General features: G+C 43.9%; 1 protein-coding gene across 1 annotated transcript in view; it reads right to left on the minus strand.

Annotated features, from left to right (window-relative positions):
* The window catches only part of LOC143925647 (uncharacterized), a 107,214-nt gene that overhangs the window by 76,122 nt on the left and 10,673 nt on the right, over nt 1-20,419 (minus strand). The gene's annotated exons all lie outside the window — the stretch shown is intronic.

The following is a 20,419-nucleotide window of genomic DNA, read 5'->3' on the forward strand; positions in this document are numbered from 1 at the left end:
CCGACTCAGTGCTAACGCGAAGGCAGACACATAGGGCAATCCCTCCTTATGCCCCCCATGTGATTTTTATATCTCCCATTTCTCCAATTGAGTTTTTTGGGGTAAGGAGATATTTCTAGTTAAGGTGGTCTAATTGTTCAATAGATCACACACCTAGTAACATGTATGCTTTATCTTTATTATTATTTCTCAATGTTTGGGATATTTGTTCGTTACCTATCTGAATGTAAATCTGATATACTCTGATATGCATTGTGTACTTTCTCTTTTCTTTTCTGAAAAAAATAAATAAAAACTTTTATGGAAAAAAAATAAAAATAAAGAAGTTTCTGTGTTGTTTCCCAATGTGTTATGGATCTGATGTAACGACCACTACTCTTTACAGCTACTTTCCATTGCTCATCTGAAAATGAAGTATCCAAATCCTTCTCCCATTTCTGAAGAGGATGTGTTTTCTTAAATTGACTTTTAGCTTGCAAGAGATCGTAAAAAAGGGAGATACCCCCTTTGACTTTCGCTACATCAGAGCAGAACGCCCATGCTTGGTGGGGAATTAGAACAGTGTAGCCCCTATGTTTTAGGAAAGAAGCAATTCGTAAATATGTGAAATAGGCTGTAGATGGAATATCGTATTTAGTTGCTAAACTTTCGAAAGGGATCAGCTAACTACTTTGGAATAGTTCCGAGACCAAAGTCAGACCCTTTTGCTCCCAAAGTGACAAATCTATGTCCGCCAAACACGCACTCAGAGAAGAGATGGGAGTCGGTATCTCTGTCAAATTCTGGTGACTGGTCACATTGAGAACAAAGTGTCTCCAAGTTTCTATTGCCAACTTGATTATGGGATGTTGTGGTTTAATATTTGTATTAAGAAGTAACGAAGCCAGCAATGTAGAATACAATGAGTTGGGGAGTAGCCAAACACTTTCTATATAGGCCCATTGTTTGTCCGGTTCGGATAGAATCCAGTACTTGATTTGATCGAGCACACACGCCCTATAGTAGTCTCTTAGTATAGGGAACCCCATACCTCCCGAGTCTTTCCTGTGACATAAGATAGTACTATAACTTCTGGATTTCCTTCCTTGCCACATGAATGAGGAAAGCTGCGCTTGGGCCGATGTGAAGAAAGACTGAGGAATTTGAATAGGTAGAGCCCTAAAAAGATATAAAAGTTTTGGGAGTACCAACATTTTGTATGCCGCTAATCTTCCCATCCAGGATAGGTAATATTTCTTAAGATTGGTCAGCTCGTGGTGAAGGGCGGAAAGTAAAGGTAAAAAATTGACTTTAAATAGGTCAGAACTAGGCGATATTAACTTAATGCCTAAATATGGAATCGGTTGGTTCGACCACGGGTAGGGAAATCTATTGGCTAGGTCTTTACGGGTTTTCCCCTTAATGTTAATTGCTAACAAATTGGACTTAGATGCATTAACCTTATAGTAGGAAATTTTATTAAACTGTTCTAAAGTGTCATGTACAGCTGGTAGTGAGACGGATGGCCGCGACAGGGATAAAATTACATCATCAGCAAATAGCGTGATCGAATGAGAAAGTTTCGCAATTGGGATACCTACGATGTCTGGGTGTGTGCAAATTGTTTCTGCTAGGGGTTCCATAATAAGGGCAAAAATTAGCGGGGACAACGGACACCCTTGCCTTGTTCCATTCGTAATGTTAAAACTTTCAGAGAACATCCCTTCCGTGAATACCATCGCCGAAGGGTTCGTGTATAGGGCCGAGATGGCAGAATATATGTTCCCCTCCATTCCAAATTTGATGAGTACTTGACTTAGATATCCCCAGTGGACCCTATCGAAGGCCTTCTCTGCATCTAAGGTAAGAAGCAGAGAAGGATCCCTCGAGGTCTCAGCCGCATGAATCAAGTTAATAATTTTCCTGGTTGCATCGGGGGCTTGGCGGCCTCTAATGAATCCCACCTGGTCGTTTTTAATTAGGGAAGGTAAAATTGTGGACAACCTATTTGCCAGAATTTTTGCGAAAATTTTTAGGTCTACATTTAGTAAGGATATCGGTCTGAAGTTTTGAGTGGACTCTGTTGGTTTCCCTGGTTTGGGTATTGTTGTTATTGTGGCGGCTAACATTTCCTGGGGGAATGAGTTGGTTGAAGTAGCTTTCTCAAATGTGTTTAATAGGTGAGTGTCAATAATGGGGTAGAATGCACGATAGTACTCAGACGAAAAGCCATCTGGGCCTGGGGATTTATTTAATGGTAATGCTAGTATTGTTTTGTGAAATTCGTTCAGTGTTATGGGCTCGTTCAAAGCATTTAGTTGGTCTTGATTGATTCATGGGAGTAGTATCTTGTCAAGGAAACGTTCAATCGATTCTGTAGTCGGTTGGGGGGTGGAGTTGTCGTCTCTCAAATTGTACAAAGCACTATAATAGTCCCAAAAAGCATTGGCTATGTCTTTTGGGTTGGATAGTTTGACACCGATAGTCGGATGGAAGATAAAAGGTATTTTTTGTTTAATGGTTCTTTCTCTGGTTTGTCTAGCCAACAATTTCCCTGCTCGATTCCCTTGCTGATAGAAACGGGCTTTCCATTTCTTCAGAACATGTTCATGCTGTGATATCAACAATAATCTGAGTTCGTGTCTAAGACCGTCTAGTTGGGAACCTACAATAGGTTGGGGCGTCCGTTTGTTTTGAGATTCTAGTTTTTCGATCTGGGAAAGGAGACTATAGATTTTTAGATTCCTCTGCTTAACGACTGTACATCTGAATTTGAGTAATACCCCTCGCATAAACGCCTTGTGAGCGTTCCATACAGTGAAGGGGTCCGACACAGACTGGGCATTGTTTGTAAAAAACTCCCGTAGTTCCGAAGCAATCTGCTGCTTAAATTTGGGATGTGAGAAAAGGGAGGTATCGTTTCTCCATCTATTAGCCCTAGTCTCTGCCGGACGTCCCTCCACCACTACGGAAACTGGGGCATGGTCAGACCACGAAATATTATGTATTGCAGACAAAGTAACCTTCTGGAGTAGAAATTTGTCAACTAGAAATGGGTCTATTCTAGAATAGTAGGAGTAATCCCTTTCTGAGGAATGTTGGCATCTCCATACATCGTACAAACCGTATGTTGCCATGAAATGCGCAAGGGTAATCCTGTTCCTGGATTTGTGAGGTCTCGAGGACACATCACAGGCTTGGTTTGGTACTGTGTTGAAGTCACCACAGAGTATGAGATAACCCCTGCGCATTGAAGCTACTTTTTTACCTAGTTTGTGCAGAAGAGACAGTTGTTTAGAATTTGGTACATACACATTAACAATAGTATAAACCACATTATCGATTTCCCCTATTAGAACAATATATCTACCCGCAGTATCTATTTCAACCGGTAGACATTTAAATTGTAAGCTGTTACGTAGCAGTATAGCTACTCCTCTCTGTTTCTTCTGAGCATTAGCTAAAAATACCGTTGGAAAATGTCTATTAGTAAGTTGCGGGTGTTTGGAGTCCAAAAAATGGGTTTCCTGAAGGCAAAGTACGTCACTTTGTAGTTTCAGGGCTTCCTTCCACAGTAAGCTTCTTTTGTGAGGACTATTAAGCCCTCTCACATTAAATGATGAAATCCTAAAGCCCATCTTGAGGGAGTGTAGAGTGTAGGATGAACAGGTTCCTGAATCGGTTCCAGTAGTAGCGTGAGTAGGTCCAATCCGACTTACGTTTGCGGTGGACACTAAAGATTCAACAAAAATAAGAATAGAAAAAAAACAAAAATGCTGAAATACTAAGTAGGGCACTTAGCTAGATAAAAAAAGAGAAGTAGTTGGAGCCAAGTGGTGGCAAAAACAACTCGAACTTGTAAGGTCCCGAAGGATCCAGGTACAGCAGACTGCAAGGGAGCGTGCAGCATTGATTGAACAATGTAATGTTTAAAGGAAAAAAATAAAAAGGAAAAAAAAGATAAAAAGGACGATTACAACGAATCTGTAGGGAAATAACCCTTTCAAACAACGGAGGGCAAAAGAGAACTACAAAGTTATCCACCGAGCACCAGAGCTCTAATGATTGTTAATGATGTAGATAAATACCTGGGTGGTTAGTCCGATAGACGTCTCGGCCAGGCAGGGGATTCGGCACGGGAGATGGTGTCCCATACGGCGATCTCTCTTCCTTATCTAAAATGTGCCATTCCCTGAGGAGTCGAATGCCTTCTTCAACCGACTTGATAGCCGTAGTGGATCCATCTTTGGATACTAGGAGTTTCGCTGGGTATGCCCATTTGTACGGGATTCGATGATTCCGCAGGGGTTTCGTTATCGTCGCCATGTTCCGTCGTCTTTGCATCGTAAATCCGGAAAAAAAGACCAGGCTTGTGCGGACAGAGGAATAGTGTCCGGGTTGCGGATACAAAGAAGGAATTTTTCCTTAGTTTGGAAAAAATGGATCCGTGCGATCGTGTCTCTCGGTAGGTGGTCTGGAATGTGTCTGGGCTTGGGGAGCCTATGTATTCTATCAACGGCGAGATCTGTCAACGATGCTTCCGGTAGCGCTTCTCGCAAGATCGTTTGGAAAAATGGAAGTAGGTCAGGAGGCTTCACCGATTCTGGTATGCCTCGGATTTTTATGTTATTTCTTCTCGATCGGTCTTCGAGGTCGGCCATTTTTTCTTTCATGATGAGCATATCGTCTTCCCGCTCGTTATGAGCATCTATTACCTCATTAATAGTGCCCGCAAAATCGCTAATTTTGCGTTCTATGTGGGTAACTCTGTTATCCACAGCTCTGACTTCCTCTTTAAAGTGACTGGTAAGGGATAAAATGTCCGCATGTATAGTGCTACGAAGTGACACCAGCATATCTTTCAGGGTGGTGTCGATAACTGGCTGGTTCTTGGTAGGGAATTCTAGTATAGAGTCATGTAGCTCTCTCGTATCATTCAGAGAGACATTACACACACCCTCCTCCATGTCTCCCTGCATGTGGGGCTGTTTAGCTTTGATGGGGCTAGGCGTAGATGAAGCTGGTGGAGAGATGTGTATATCTCCCTGCGGTGAATCGTTCTGGGTTCTGGCTTGGTAAGCTGCAGAGACTCTGCCGCTCACATGTCCGCCTCTTTCCTCATCCCCTTTCTTACCGGCGCCATCTTGGGTCTGTAAAGTGCGGGGATGCCGATAGAAATCTGTCATTCGGCTTAGGCGTTTCGCCTCCTTTCTCCTGTGGGACATGATCTATGATGTTGCCCGAGCCCCGCTATCTGATTACCGCCGAGTTTGACCACCCAGGTCCGTCGGGATAAGCTCCGGTGTGTAAGCGGTGGACGGAGCTCTCTCACACTGCGGCCATACTCCTCGGCTGCTGGCCACACCCCGACATATTTTTTTTTTTTAAAGAACAGTGTAAAAATAAAAAATAAAAGGTAAAATAAATAAGAAATAAAAAAAAAAATTTAAACGCACCCCATTCTGCCAAGCTCGCACGCAGAAGCGAACGTGAGTAGCTCCTGCATATGAAAACAGTGTTCAAACCACACATGTGAGGTATCTCCATGATCGGTAGAGCGAGAGCAATAATTCTAGCCCTAGATGCCTCTAACTCAAAACATGCAACCTGTAGAATTTTTTAAACGGTGCCTATGGAGATTTTTAAGGGAAAAAGTTTGTTGCCATTCCACGAGCGGACGCAATTTTGAAGCGTGACACGTTGGGTATTTACTTGGCATAACGTTATCTTTCACAATATAAAAATAAAATCAAAAATTGGGCTAATTTTACTGTTGTCTTTTTTTTTATTATTCAAAAAGTGTATTTTTTTCCCCAAAAAGTGCGCTTGTAAGACCGCTGCGCAAATACGGTGTGACAGAAAGTATTGCAACGACCGCCATTTTATTCTCTAGGGTGTTAGAAAAAAAATATATAATGTTTTGGGTGAATCATTTTCTAGCAAAAAATAAAAAATGTTTTTAACTTGTAACCAACAAATCACAGAAAGAGGCCCGGGGGCTTAAGGCTGGATTCACACAAATCTGCAAAATGCACCAAATGCAAAACGCACTAAAAATGCATAGGTGTGAATCCAGCCTAAGTGGTTAATGGGAGATTTCCCTTCACCTCTTCTTTTGAAGACAACTCAAAAACTTTAGTCTTGCCTACAATTCTTACCAAGACAATAAGGCTGGATTCACACCTATGCAGTCTTATGCCGCGTACACACGAGCGGACTTTTCAACATCCAAAGTCCGAAGGACTGAGTCCGTCAGACTATCCGATCGTGTGTGGGCTGCAACGGACTTTTGACTCGCCAAAGTCCGAAGGATTTTAGAATATGGAACATGCTTCAAATTTTTCCGAAGGAACTCCGCCGGACCCGGTCCCCTTCGAAAAATCCGCTCGTGTGTATGCTACTCCGACGGACTAAAACCGACGCTAGGGCAGCTATTGGCTACTGGTTATGAACTTCCTTATTCGAGCCGAGTCGTACGTCATCACGTTCGAATCCGTCGGAGTTTAGTGTGATCGTGTGTGGCCAAGTCCGCTCAGCCGAAAAGTCTGTCAGAACTCCGTCGGAATTCCAGCAGAACTCCGACGGAACTCCTTCGGAAGTCTGTCGGACATAAGTCCTCTCGTGTGTACGGGGCTTTAGTGCTTTTTGCATTTTGCAGGTTTGCACTACAGAACGTGTTTCCATAGGAAACCATGATATATGGACTGTAGAGCAAATCTGCAAAATGCAAAAAGCACTAAAACTGCCATAGGTGTGAATCCAGCAGGGACACAAACAGCAGTGAAAACTTTAGTCCTTTTATGCTCCATCCAAAACAACAGTTTTGGCTTACACTTTAAATATACTTTAAATTATAGCTGTGAAAAGCAAAGTGTGTACTCGCGTTCCTCCGAGAGTTATCACGGCTTCTGTACTGTTACTTTCACTTTGACTTAGTTATAAACACGGAGCTCTTTAAATTATGCTGCTAATAGTTTCGATTTCCTACTCAACCAACAGGAAATCAACTCTATTGCACAATGCAGCCAGAAGAAACAAATGAATCCCAGAAGTGGTATTACATGTATTCGGTAACGCGAGTTCTTGGCTTCCATATTAGTCTGTTGGCACTGGTAACAACATTTAACCACTTACAGACCGGACCATTTTGCTGGTTAAAGACCAGACCACTTTTCGTGATTCGGCGCTGCGTCTCTTTAACTGACAATTGCGCGGTCGTGCGACATGGCTCCCAAACAAAATTGACGTCCTTTTTTCCCCCACAAATAGAGCTTTCTTGGTGGTATTTGATCACCCCTGTGGTTTTTATTTTTTGCGCTATAAACAAAAATAGAGCGACAATTTTGAAAAAAAAAACGCATTATTTTCTACATTTTGTTATAATAAGTATCCCCTAAAAATATATAAAAAAAACATTTTTTCCCTCAGTTTAGGCTGATACGTATTCTTCTACATATTTTTGGTAAAAAAATCGCAATAAACGATTGATTGGTTTGCGCAAAAGTTATAGCGTTTACAAAATAGGGGATAGTTTTATGGCATTTTTATTAATATATTTTTTTTACTAGTAATGGCGGCGATCAGCGATTTTTATTGTGACTGCGACATTATGGCGGACACATCAGACATTTTTGACACATTTTTGGGACCATTGTCATTTATACAGCAATCAGTGCTATATAAATGCAGTGATTCCTGTGTAAATGACACTGGCAGTGAAGGGGTTAACCAGTGGGTGGCAGTGTAGGGGTTAAGTGTTCCTAATCACATGGAGCAGAGATCAGCGTCACTTGTTGCTAGGCAGAATGGAGAAATGCTATTTACAACGGCATTTCTTCATTCGGCTGCCCCATGAGGCGATCGCGGGTATGCCCGCGGCGATCGAGTCCGCGGGACCCGCGACCAGACTCACGGGGGTCCCAACCAGCATGGGAGCACGCCGCCGGCGGCGCGCTCCCGATGGCAGGGTGGCAAATTTAAAGGGACGTACAGGTACGCCCATTTGCCTGCCCGTGCCATTCTGCCGACGTACATCGGCGTGCGCTGCTCAGGAACTGGTTAAGCTGCGTTCAAAACGTTTTTTTTTTTTTTGTTTATTAAAACTAAGCAGGTACAAAAAGTGTGTCTGCTGACTTTTAATTAGGGATGAACCAAACACCCCCAGGTTCGGTGCGCACCAGAACTTGCGAACAGACGAAAAATTGGTGCGAACACCATCAAAGTCTATGGGACATGAACGTGAAAAATCAAAAGTGCTAATTTTAAAGGCTCATATGCGAGTTATTTAGGGTTGCCACCTTTTCTTCAAGCCAAACCCGAACACTTTAGCGGCGTAAGGCATGGCACCCCAACCGCGGCGCGATTTTGCCACGATTGTCACCCGACAAATCGCTGCAAAATAACGCAAACGGAATTGTGGGATGCCTGTCACCCAAAAGAAGTTTTGCTTTGTGATTGGGGTGCCATTATCCCCCATCCCCTCCTATTACAAATCTTCTTCCCCTACCAGCACAAATCATCCTCCCACCAATACCCCCCATGGTAGCTGACAGGGTGTACCACAGGGGCCCCAGCACACAGGGGGACCCGGACAGCAGGGGGATCAGAGCAGCGGGCGGGAGGGGGGCAATTTAAGAGGAGAGGGGCAATTACAGAGGAGTCAAAACATAGGGGAGAGAGAGAGAGGCGACAGGCAGCTGTTGGTGCGGAGGTTTTTAATAAATTAAATGTTGAAAAAACAATCCACTTACTCTTCATGTCAGAGCTTATATATCAGTCTGTGAAGTCCGCTGTCCCATTCTCCCCTCAGATCCATGCTGATGTTATCACTGAATCTCAGGAGGAAACAGAGAGCTGCAGGAAACTCATGTGAACTGTCAGCCTCTGATGATGGAGGTGTGGCTAAGCCTCTGGTACCCTCTGATTGGTTACAGCGTCCCATCAGACACAGCCACTGTGCCCATCACACGCAGCCACTGTATCCATCAAACGCAGCCACTGTGCCCATCAAGCGCAGACACTGTGCCATCAAACACAGCTACTGCACCCATTAATTGCTGCCAGTGTGCCCATCAATTACCGCTACTGTGCCCCATCAAATGCTACCATTGTGCTCATTAGGGTTCACGCCATATTCGTGTGGCGCTCACGGCCCACAATGCACTGCGCCATCGCAGTGCATTGCTGGCTCATGATTGGCCAAGCATGCACTGTGACCCCGCATGCTTGGCCAATCACAGCACCGGCAGCGAGGAGAGCCATAATTGGCCACAGGCAGGATGCCTGTGGCTAATTATAGCTCACGGGAGTTTAGTACACGCCCCACACTATATAAGGCCGCGAGCGTGGCGGCCTTGTGTAGTGTATTGCGGCGGTTAGGGAAAGAGCAGAATAGGCAGGGACAGTGTCTTTGTTGCTTGGGAACCTAATGCTTGTTCAGTGGGTGTTGTGTGCCTCCAGCACAGTATACACCTGAAAATACCCCTTATAGCTGGTGTTCTGTAATACAGGCATCTGCAGCAGTTAAAGTGGGTGTTGTGTGCCTCCAGCACAGTATACACCTGAAAATACCCCTTATAGCTGGTGTTCTGTAATACAGGCATCTGCAGCAGTTAAAGTGGGTGTTGTGTGCCTCCCGCACAGTATACACCTGAAGCTACCCTTTATTACTGGTGTTCTGTTTCTGTAATACAGGCATCTGCAGAAGTTAGAGTGGGTGGTGTGTGCCTCCAGCACAGTATACACCTGAAGATACCATTATTGCTGGTGTTCTGTTTCTGTAATACAGGCATCTGCTGCATTTACAGTGGGTGTTGTGTGCCTCCTGCACAGTATACACCTGAAGCTACCCCTTATTGCTGGTGCTGGTGTTGTTCTGTTTCTGTAACACAGGCAGGCAGCTGCAGTAATTACAGTCAGTGTACTGTGTCATCTGCTCAGTTTGCACCTAAAGCTACCCAATTGCTGGTTTTTCCATCTCCCTGCAGGCCATTACTATGTCTGGAAGGCCAACAAGGAGAGGCAGACAATCACGAGCTAATAAAAGAGGGCAAGCAGGTTCTGTGTCTAGAGACAACAGTGCTGGTCGTGGATGCGGTGCATCGTCATCAGCACATGGCCATGGGACACTCTTGTCCTTATTTTCGGCAGCCGGCCGTGTTGAGCCGCATCATGCCGAAGACTTGGTAGAGTGGATGACCAAGCCCTCCTCATCCTCCTCATCCTCTCTCACCCAGGCTCAGGGTACTAGCAAAGCAGCTGCCAAGGCGTCCTCTAACCCTCGTTTCAATGTTATCAGTCACTCCTTCCCTAGACCCACCATGTCCTCCTGAGGAGTCCCCCAAACTGTTTGAGCCCAGTGTTGGGTACATGCTCCAGGAGGATGCCCAGCATTTTGAAGGCTCTGATGATGATACCCAACTAGAGGAAGGCAGTACTGGGAGCGCAGAGAGAGGGGATGCTCAAGAAGGAGAGCAATATGGCAGTCATGTTCCATCAGCTGCAGCATACTGCCAGGTTTGCTCCAGTGATGAAGAGGGAGGGGATGATGAGGTCACTGACTCCACGTGGGTGCCTGATAGGAGAGAGGAGGAGGAGGAGGCACATTTCCAATGAGGCAGGATGCCCTCCGGGGGCCAGCTTAAGGGCAGCACACCGACTGAATCACACCGCAGAGCTCTGCCTGTGCAGGGCGCTGCCTCTGTGCGTTATTCCAAAAGTTCTTTGGTGTGGGCCTTTTTTGAGACGAGTGCATCAGATCGCACCGCTGTTATTTGCAACATATAAGCATATCGCGCGTGGCCAAAAAAAATCAGCCGCTTGGGCACCACATGCTTGACCAGACATATGTTGACCTGCCATGTAGCTCGTTGGCAAGCATACCTTAAAGACCCACACCAAAGAACAAAGCGGACCTCTCCTTGCTCCTCATCAGCTGGGATCTCCAACCCCACTAGACCTTCAGTCCTCTCTGAAACCTGCTCTGAGAGGAATGAAGGTGTAGAATTAGGTGTGTCACAGCCAAGTACTTGCGGGCACTCTGCTAGTAGTACAGAGATGTCCGATTGTAGCAGGAACATTTCCCTGCCCCACCTGCTGGACCATCAAAAGAAGTTCACTCCCAGCCATCCACATGCCCAGCGGTTGAATGCTAGCTTGGCTAAATTGCTAGCACTTCAACTGCTACCTTTTCAGTTGGTAGACTCGGCCCCCTTCCGTGAGTTTGTACAATGTGCGGTTTCTCAGTGGTAGGTATCCAAACACCACTTTTTCTCACGGAAGGCGATTCCGGCATGTGGAAGGCAATGTCCTTACCTCGATGGACAGGGCGGTCAGTGGTAAGGTTCATATTACTGCTGACTCATGGTCCAGCAGGCATGGACAGGGACGTTACCTATCTTTCACGGCCCATTGGGTCACTCTTCTGGCAGCTGGGAAGGATGCAGGACAAGGTGCAGTAGTGTTGGAGGTTGTTCTGCCATCACGCCTCCAAAATTCTACTACTGGTTGTGACACACCTCTCTCCTCCACCCCCTCCTCTTCTTCCTCCATGGCCTCTTCTTGTGCTTTGTCCTCGGAACCAGCAGTGCTCCATAGGCGTTCAAGGGGCTACGCAAGTATGCAGGCAAAAAGATCCCATGCCGTGCTTGCGCTGGTTTGTTTTGGGGGACAGGAGCCACACTGGGGCAGATATTTTGTCAGCTCTGCAGGGGCAGGCCGAGAGGTGGTTGACGCCATGCCAGCTTAAGCCAGGACTGGTGGTTTATGACTGGCACCAACCTCCTCTCCGCCCTCCGACAGGGACAACTGACCCATGTGCCCTGTTTGGCTCACGTCCTTAACCTGGTGGTGCAGCGGTTCTTGGGCAGGTACCCGGGATTACAGGAGGTCCTGAGGCAGGCCAGGAAAGTCTGTGTGCATTTCTGCCAATCATATAATGCCAGTGCTCGGCTGGTTGAGCTCCAAAAGGAGTTGAACCTGCCCAAGAACCGCCTTATATGTGACATGCCCACCAGGTGGAACTCAACATTGGCCATGCTGCAGTGGCTGCACACGCAGCAGAGGGCTATCAATGAGTACCTGTGCGACTACGGCACCAGGACAGAGTCAGGAGAGCCCGTTTTTTTTTCACCACGCCAGTGGGGCATGATCAGGGATGCATGCACTGTCCTGTCACCATTTGAGGAGGCCACGAGGATGGTGAGCAGTGACAGTGCATGCATCAGTGACACTGTACCTCTTGTCCACCTGTTGGAGCAATAGGAAGGAGGGAGCATCCACAATGCCACATCCGTATTGTGTATTTGTGACATCACCTCGTGCTGGTTGTCAGAGGATCCAGGAAGGACGGGTTTGTCCGTGTGTGTGCCGGCCGGCACACCAGACTTGAGGCTTCTGTTTTTCTTCGCATATTTGAGTTTATATTTATTGTCTAATGCCGCGTACACACGACCGGACTTTTCGACATCAAAGGTCCGACAGAACGATTCCAGCGGACCATTCGATCAAGTGTGGGCTGCAGCGGACTTTTGATTTGCAAAAATCCGACAGACTTTAGAAATGGAACATGTTTCTAATTTTTCCGCCGGAACTCCGCCGGATCCAGTTCCTACCGAGTCGGACTTTGGTGTGATTGTGTGTGGTCAAGTCCGTTCATTCGGAAAGTCCTTCAGAACTCCGTCAGAACTCCGCCGAAAGTCCGTCGGACCTAGTCCCTTCGAAAAGTCCAGTCGTGTGTACGCGGCATAACACATATATGGGTTTACCACAGAGTGATTACTGTGGCATTTGCACTGCTCTGGCCATTTGATGTTGGCCAGTGCGGTGTAGCACATAGGTGAATTTTAACACTTATCTATCCAATTTGTATGTTACTGATGTAGCGCAGCTTATTTATTTTTCTTTCTATTTTTTCTGTAGCTATGTGGTACAGTTAAGCTGCAGCTCCCAATAGGTCCTCATATAGACCATTTTCCACACATTTGCGTATATTTAGTATATTTGCATACCGTAGCGCAGTTTCTTTTTCAGCATCATGTGTAGCTGCTGTCCAGGGCAGTCTAAATGCAAATATTGCCTGCCTAGGAACACAGATTAACAAAAGATAGTTGGAAAGGAAAATGTTTACTCCATCAGTTCAGTGTGCAAGAAGTGACAAGGACACAACATTTCTGACAGGATCAACTGCTACTTATTGTACTCACCGCCATTTAGATGAGGGAAGTGACAATATAAATTTCCCTACTTTTCCAGCAGTATCATGGAATTCTGGTTGTCCTGCAGTCAATAGGAACAAGAAAAAGTAGACAAAAAATGAATGAACTTTTTTGGAAGGTGATTCATGCACTATATTAAACTGGTGCGATAATTTTTCCTTAACCACTTAATAACCGGCCTATAGCCGAATGACGGCTACAGGGCGGTTTCTTAACTCTGGGAGGCCGTCACATGACGTCCTCCCAGAATTCCGCTCTCGCGCGCCCCCTGGGGCGCGCACTCGAGAGCATCCGTGACCGCCGGGTCCGCATGACGGATCACGGTAAACGGCCGCTCATAGCGGCCGTTTACCACGTGATCGCTCCGTCAAATGACAGAGTGATCACTTGTAAACAAACCGGTGTCATGTTATGACGCGGTTCCTCCCTCCCCCTCTCTGTACCGATCGGAACAGCGGAGGGGGAAGAGATCAGTGTCAGCAGTGATGTGGGCTGCATCTGCAGTGCCCACATCGCTGCTCACCGAAAATTAACCCCTCAATTCCCTGCAAATACTCTGCAATACCCTGCCATTACTCTGCAATACCCTGCATTACTCTGCATTACTCTGCATTACTCTGCATTACTCTGCATTACTCTGCAATACCCTGCATTACTCTGCAATACTCTGCATTACCCTGCAATACCCTGCAATACTCTGCAATACTCTGCATTACTCTGCATTACTCTGCAATACTCTGCAATACTCTGCATTACTCTGCATTACTCTGCAATACCCTGCATTACTCTGCAATACCCTGCATTACTCTGCAATACTCTGCATTACCCTGCAATACCCTGCAATACTCTGCATTACTCTGCAATACCCTGCATTACTCTGCAATACTCTGCATTACCCTGCAATACCCTGCAACACTCTGCAACACTCTGCAACACTCTGCAATACCCTGCAACGCACTGCAACACTCTGCAATGCTCTGCAACACTCTGCAATGCTCTGCAACACCCACCAATACCCTGCAACACTCTGCAATGCTCTGCAACACCCTCCAATATCCTGCAATGCTCTGCAACGCAATACTCTGCAACGCCATACTCTGAGATACCCAGCCATAGTCGGTGATACCCTGCAATACCCAGCCATAGACACCGCCCCCCTCCCGCCGCCCTCCGGTGCTTCTACCGGCTCGCCAATACGATCAAATCCAGAATTTTTTTTTTTTTTTCAGGCTTCCCAGCTTATAGGTGAGATGTGGGGTCTTATTGACCCCATATCTCACTGTAAAGAGGACCTGTCATGCCATATTCCTATTACAAGGGATGTTTACATTCCTTGTAATAGGAATAAAAGTGATCAAAACATTTATTTTTGGGAAAAAAATGTCAAACTAAAATAAATAAAGTAAAATGAACAATAAAATATATATATATTTTTTTTAAAGCGCCCCTGTCCCCATGTGCTCGCATGCAGAAGCGAACGCATATATAAGTCCCGCCCACATATGAAAACGGTGTTCAAACCACACATGTGAGGTATCGCTGCGAACGTTGGAGCGAGAGAAATAATTCTAGCCCTAGACCTCCTCTGTAACTCAAAACATATAACCAGTAAAAAAAAAATTTAATCGTCGCCTATGGGGATTTTTAAGTAGCGACGTTTGGCGCCATTCCACGAGCCTGTGCAATTTTGAAGAGTGACATGTTGGGTATCGATTTACTCGGTGTAACTTCATCTTTCATATTATGCAAAAATTGGGCTAACTTTACTGTGTTTTTTTTTTTTTTAAGCACAAAACTGTTTTTTTTCCAAAAAAAAGCATTCAAAAAATTGCTGCGCAAATACCGTGCGAGATAAAAAGTTACAACCACCACCATTGTATTCTCCAGGGTGTTTGCTAAAAAAACATATATAATGTTTTGGGATTCTATGTAATTTTCTAGCAAATAAATGATGATTTTTACATGTAGGAGAGAAATGTCAGAATTGTCCTGGGTGCTCCAGAACGCCTGATGGCGCTCCCTGCATGTTGGGCCTCTGTATGTGGCCACGCTGTGTAAAAGTCTCACACATGTGGTATCACCGTACTCAGGAGTAATAGCAGAATGTGTTTTGGGGTGTAATTTGTGGTATGCATATGCTGTGTGAGAAATAAACTGATAATATGACAATTTTGTGAAAAAAAAAAAAAAAGTAAAAAAAATCTTGATTTTGCAAAGAATTGTGGGAAAAAATGACAACTTCAAAAAACTCATCATGCCTCTTACTAAATACCTTGGAATGTCTTCTTTCCAAAAAGGGGTCATTTGGGGGGTATTTGTACTTTTCTGGCATGTTAGGGTCTCAAGAATTGAAATAGGCCGTCAGTACTTCAGGTGTGATCAATTTTCAGATATTGGCACCATAGCTTGTGGACTCTATAACTTTCACAAAGACCAAATAATATCCACCAATTTGTACTTATTTTTACCAAAGATATGTAGTGGTATAAATTTTGGCCAAAATTTATGAAGAAAAAATTACTAATCTGCTAAATTTTATAACAGAAACGAAGAAAAATTCTTTTTTTTACAGAATTTTCTGTATTTTTTCTTTTATAGCACAAAAAATAAAAAACCCAGCGGTGATTAAATACCACAAGCTCCATTTGTGTGAAAAAAAGGACAAAAATTTCATATAGGTCCAGTGTTGCATGACTGAGTAATTGTCATTCAAAATGTGAGAGCACCGAAAGCTGAAAATTGGTCTGGTTATTAAGGGTGTTTAAGTGCCCAGTGGTCAAGTGGTTAAACAGAAAAAAATGTGACACGTAGCGCTAAATGTGTAAATAACTCAACTTACACCACCTACTTAATCAAATCAAACACAAAAAATGATGACAGTAAAGGTCAATATATACACTCGCATGTACATGTGAATCTAAATATAAAGTGCTAAATGTGCAGTCAATATACTGTAAAATTAAACTTTTCAGTTCAATTTGCATCAGATAAGAAAAAAATATATATGTGAAAAAAAAAATATAAGTGATAAAAAATTATTATTAAAAAAATTATTATTATCCAGTAATGCCGCATACACACGATCGAATTGTCTGGCGTACTTAGTCCGATGAAATGCATTTCACCAGACAATTCGATCGTGTGTGGGCTTCAGCGGACTTTTCCAGCGTAAAGTCCGGCGGACTAAGAAAGTAGTTTTGCAGTCCAATCTTTCCGCCAGACTTGGGTTTCAGCGGACAATACATTCCTCAGTATGCTAGTCCAGCGGACTAAGAATGACGCATGCTCAGAAGCAAGTACGAAAAAGGAAGCTATTGGCTACTGGCAATTGAACTTCCTTTTTCTAGTCCCGTCGTACGCGCTGTACGTCATCGCGCTAGCAAACGCCAGACTTTCTGTGTGTCCGTGTGTGGCCAAGTCCGTTCGGTAGAAAGTCCGCCGGACTATCCGCCGGATTCTTTGCCGGACTAAGTACGCCAGACAATTTGCTCGTGTGTATGCGGCATAAGATATAGTGTGAAAAATAAGTCCAACACAGGTAATCCACATAAAAGTAGTAATCAGTGTCAAAACAAATGAATTGCTCCTTCACCACACCTTCTGTGACCGTGAATCCCCTGTTGTGAGCACACTCACCAGCTAGTAAGCCTCACGCTCACGTGCTTGGCTAATAGAGCTTTAAATCCTCTAGATAAGACGATAATTGTAGAATCATCAAAATTGCGGAGCCCATACACATTGGTCCCTCCTTGGTAATCTACATGTGTATATACCTTGCAAAGAAATATAAAGGAAGTCTCCAATAGCGTAATGCAGTCTCAACACTTTAATAAAATGAAAACCAATCTCAGTGCACTCACATGAACAATATAAAAGAAAAGCCAAATCATAAATCACTCCACATCACGCTTGAACTTCTTAGATGCATAAGTATACTGGGGCATTGGTGGTGACGGCAGGCCTCAGATTGGGTAAGTGATTTGATTTCTATCTCACTCCTCCTTATACGCCACGCTTGATCTCTTTCAGCGGATCCGTGGTGTATTACAGCGCCTAAGACACCTCCCTTCGTTCTCTCCGTCCAGCAACCACCTCACGCCGCCCAGTTCTCTAACTCACTAATAGACTGTGTTAGCCAGATAGCCACGCCCGACATGTTTTGTCATCAATATGACTTCTTCATGGGATTGCAATCCCAATTAATTTGTTTGGACACTGATTACTACTTTCACGTGGATTACCTGTGTTGTGTAATTTTTGTATAAGTAGCAGCTGAGCTTATAGGTTGGAAGTGTTTCTAGCGCAGTGGTGATACACGTTTTGATAGGAATTGGGTGTGGTGTATCTATATATGTATCTATATAGTCATGCACGATACCTACAGTGAAGTCACTCACTCCACCAGATACACAAAAAAAATAAAAAAATAGAAGAGATGTTGAAACCTGCATTGCTCAAGAAGACCACATCCTCTGCATTTGTTTCCTCACACTGTTCGCACCTAAATGTTCTTTTGCCCAATTTTAAGACAACATTAATAACTTTTAATAGCAAATCATGCTTCTCCTTAACTGAATAAAAAGCCAAACAACCACACTACAATTATGTCAAGTCTTTTATCCAACTTTATTGAACCAAACGAAGCACACTTCAGCCCCATCTAGGACCGCCATACTCTAACATGTTTCACCCTTGTGTTGGCCTAATCATCCCTAAGAGATGGGGGCGCTTTAAAAAAAAATTTTTTTCTTATTTATTATTAAATTGTGTTTTAAAAAAATAAATAAAATTTGATCACTTTTATTGCTGACACAAGGAATGTAAACATCCCTTGTGACAGTAATAGGTGGTGACGGGTACTCTTTATGGAGGGATTGGGGGTCTAAAAGACCTCTAATTCCCTCCTCTGCACTTCAAAGTATTTAGATCACCGAAAAATGGTGATTCTGAATACTGTATATATTTTTTTTTTAATCCGGCGCCATTGGCAGCAGAGTAAACCGGAAGCAATGTTGTGACGTCGCTTCCGTGTTTACATTCAGGAGACTGGAACTAAGACGTTTATGGCTTCGTTCCAGTCTGTGGCTAGACGCCGGAAGTGCCGGATCGTGGATTGGGTCTCCCGGTGGGACAGGAGGCCCGGTCAGAGCGGCAGGGGGGGAATGTCCCCTCCCGCTCCTCCAGGATAACAATCAAACGGCTTTTAGCCGCATTGATTGTAATCCCTGGAAAGCCAATCGCCCGCTCTAAAAAAACAGTACAGGGATGATGCCTGCAACTGCGGGCATCATTCCGGTATAACCCCCGAAAGCCTAGTCCACATATGTGTGTACACTCGGCGCGAAGGGGTTAAAAATAGGTGTGAAATGCAAGACTCCAGTGGTTGTAATAAGATGTCCGCTTGCCCCCTTCTTACTGTATCCTTACTGTGGATGAGTGCGGGGTGTAGCAAGATGGCGGCGAGGGAATGTCACTTTCGCTACAAATTCTGACGGGACTCCTAATCTGACGAAACATCTGCATGCATGCTTGAGCTAAGGGTGGATGGATCCCAGGAAGTGAATGCTACGTGAATCATTTGCCCTTACTCAAGGTGGCCACGACCAGAAATGCCACAGGGGTGTTTTTGAAAGTGAACAATTTTTTTCTTCACTATTGATTAATTGTTAGCTTTGGCTCTTATTTCCGGTGTCCTTATATTGAGACCTAAATATTTTTGATATTTCTGAGGTTTCCATCTTCTCTGTCCGATTTATAGTATATATCAATCCCCATCATACAGGAGGCGTATTTACGTTGGATTCCCCCCCCCCCCCCCCCTCTTTTATATTGTTTTTTTTACCTGATTTTATGAATAAAAATGTATCTTACATTTAATACACGGCAATTGTGGATTTCGTTTGGAAAGATTCTTTCCTTATTTAAATTTAATTTTTAATTTTAATTGGATTTAAATATTGGATGTATATGATTGGAAATTGATCTTATATTTAATGCACGCGAATTATGGATTGAGTCTAGCCTTCTGGGCTATGCCTTGCATATGATTTAATCCCTAGTTGATTTTTGGATCTATTTGAGGTTTACTGTATCTGGAGTTCCGACTCCAGTTTGATGGCCGCGCATATATTGAGGCGTTCTTATTTATTTTAGCATGATCACCCATAAGTATTAGTGATTTTTGTATTTAATTTTCTGTTTTCTCTTCCGTTATTATTTTGATACCCTCAGTTTGTTTTTTTGTGCCCCTGTATTAGTTTGGCTTGCTGTTGATGAGCTGCTGCGATGCCCAAACATAGGGAGGATTTTTAAAAATACGGCCGTGGCTGGAGTCTATTGTGAATGTTTTAAGAATTTGATTGCCGCAATATTATTGCATATATGACCTCAAGAAAATGGCCCCTGTTCACTTTCCCTGCCACTGTTGACCTTTCGTGGTGTTTTGAGTTTGAGCTCCAAAAAACATGGCCGCGGGTGTATTCAGTATAAAAAAATGGCCACCGCAATGTTATCCTGAAAATGGCCGCCAATCATTACACTACTTAAGACACCTCCGTAGTCCATTTTCTATTCCCTGGTGAAGTCATGTGACCTGTGACAATACGCGTAGGGATAAAAAAAAAAAAACATTTGGACACCGCAAGTGACGTCTAGAGCATGAGCGCGGTGCTCGTTTTATTTTACATGTCATTTTATTGCCCTATGTGAGTACCCTGATATGTTTAATACATTTTAGTAACTGCTTTTACATACTTCACTATTGGAGCCCCTTTGTTCTCTCTATGGTACTTTGAATTATATTGCTGGAGCGTTGAGGAAAGAATTTGCCTGCAGAGCCATAAAACCCCCTACAGAGTACAGTGTACTGGTTTGAATATTTTGTCCATCCACGTGTAAGGCACTGTTACACTTTATTCATTTATACGGTTCTTTAGATAATATCTATGTGATTTAATTTGCTTTCCACTATTGTGTGTCTCTATTTAGTGTGACAATTTAAAATTTCCTAGCTAGCAGCTTCCTATATTTGCACATTTTGTACATTTGCTCATCTTTTATATACCGATGCAATAAAAAGTATGTGAACCCTTTTGGAACGATATGGATTTCTGCACAAATTGGTCATAAAATGTGATCTGATCTTCATCTAAGTCACAACAATAGACAATCACAGTCTGCTTAAACTAATAACTCACAAAGAATTAAATGTCACCATGTTTTTATTG

The sequence above is a fragment of the Lithobates pipiens genome, unplaced genomic scaffold (assembly GCF_037356315.1).
Source record: "Lithobates pipiens isolate NorthernLeopardFrog02 unplaced genomic scaffold, aLitPip1_a1.2 Scaffold_22, whole genome shotgun sequence".
NCBI lineage: Eukaryota > Metazoa > Chordata > Amphibia > Anura > Ranidae > Lithobates > Lithobates pipiens.